The sequence below is a fragment of the Mixophyes fleayi genome, chromosome 8 (genome assembly GCF_038048845.1).
Source record: "Mixophyes fleayi isolate aMixFle1 chromosome 8, aMixFle1.hap1, whole genome shotgun sequence".
NCBI classification, from domain to species: domain Eukaryota; kingdom Metazoa; phylum Chordata; class Amphibia; order Anura; family Limnodynastidae; genus Mixophyes; species Mixophyes fleayi.
This window is the reverse complement of record NC_134409.1, coordinates 22,260,013-22,261,505: the sequence shown is the minus strand read 5'-3', so window position 1 is coordinate 22,261,505 and position 1,493 is coordinate 22,260,013. Positions and strand designations below refer to the sequence as shown.

The window sequence follows — 1,493 nt, the reverse complement described above, 5'->3', positions numbered from 1 at the left end:
CTGATCTGGCTTTGTGACGCTCCTTTAAAATGTATTGGCCAGGCAGTATAATTATATATTTTATGTATTCCTTACTTATCTTTAAACTTTAGTCTTCTTGCCTTAAGGCTTTTAAAGGTGTGTTTATTCTGCACCATTTGTGCAGCGTGCATGTAACATGTACATTAAACCCCTTAATACTTAAAAGATCACAGGAGACCAAATTCGTTTTATTTTTTTATTCCATGCTTCTTAATTGCACTTAGATTAACCTAAATGCTAAACAATTTAGAGTCATGCTTCTTAATTGCACTTAGATTATCCTTAATTCTTCTGCATTGGGACCATTACCATTTTGCACTTAGATTATCCTTAATTCTTCTGCATTGGGACCATTACCATTTTGCACTTAGCTTAACCTTAATTCTTCTGCATGGGACCATTACCATTTTGCACTTAGCTTAACCTTAATTCTTCTGCATGGGACCATTACCATTGTCAGCGTGTCTAAATCTTGCACCTTGTCTAAACCTAACTTATTTGTTTTTCCTTTTCTTCTTTTTTATCTTTTTTTTTGTATTTTCTGAATGCTCTTTAGGGTGAATTGAGGTGACTCCGGCAGGTGGAGAAGGTCACCGTCATCGTCACGTCTTATGCCTCTAAAACGTCAGACGATTACGTCTGTAACCTGTAACAATGAAAAATAACAGCTTATTAAGTTAAAGATTCACTTTTTCATGGTAGACAGAATTTGTAGAGGAAATCTTGTACAACACTAGTCTAGACTGTAATTTATACATTAGCTGGAACATATATATTTACCTCTCCGTGTGCCTTTAGTAACGGTCACACGCTTCTTCTGCCTTGTGTACCGTCTCCTCTTCCGGGGAGTCACTGCCCGAGTTTTGGGCAGGTGGCCCTTCTTCTGTTTCCTTTGATAGGCCATTGTGGTAGTCTATTTGCCTTCAGCCAGGAGCAAATGACTTGTAGGCTCCCAGCCCCCTATTTTATACCCTGAGACTACTTATGATGTCATATGGGTGGGGTTTGGGTGTGGTCTGGCCAATTTTTGTGACATTGTCAATTTGTCATGTGGGTGTGGCCAATTAACCAGTCATAAGGGTCACACTAAACATTAACATCTGCGTTCACAGCAACAATAAAACAGGTGACTGAAATATATGTTCCAGGAGAAGAAAGAAGCAAGCTTTATATTTGGTTTGTAAACACAATCACATATGTTTGGAAACGGTGTGAAAAACAGCTCAAACAGACCTACACGTAGTGGGACGGTTATTAAGTACAGCCAGGGTTTCCAGCTGTCAGTAAATTTATTGACACTAAAATAACAATTTGCTACCAGTCAATAACAAAAGTAAATGTCAGGAAAAAAACAGACCATGAGATGAAAATAAATTGATCACAATAATTTCTTACAGGTGATTATGCTTAATCATTAGTCTTCTCTTAATCCAGAAAACCATATCCATATGTATTGATAAGGGAAGGAGTCT

The 1,493-nt window shown here is 37.6% G+C and overlaps 1 long non-coding RNA gene across 1 annotated transcript; it reads right to left on the bottom strand.

Annotated features, from left to right (window-relative positions):
• Nucleotides 1-203: 203 nt before the first annotated feature.
• LOC142100021 (uncharacterized) lies at nucleotides 204-943 on the bottom strand. The gene is made up of 2 exons (XR_012678657.1): nucleotides 802-943; nucleotides 204-667 (listed from the first exon to the last, which is right to left on the bottom strand). It is a non-coding gene; the product is annotated as an uncharacterized LOC142100021 (long non-coding RNA).
• Nucleotides 944-1,493: the final 550 nt, after the last annotated feature.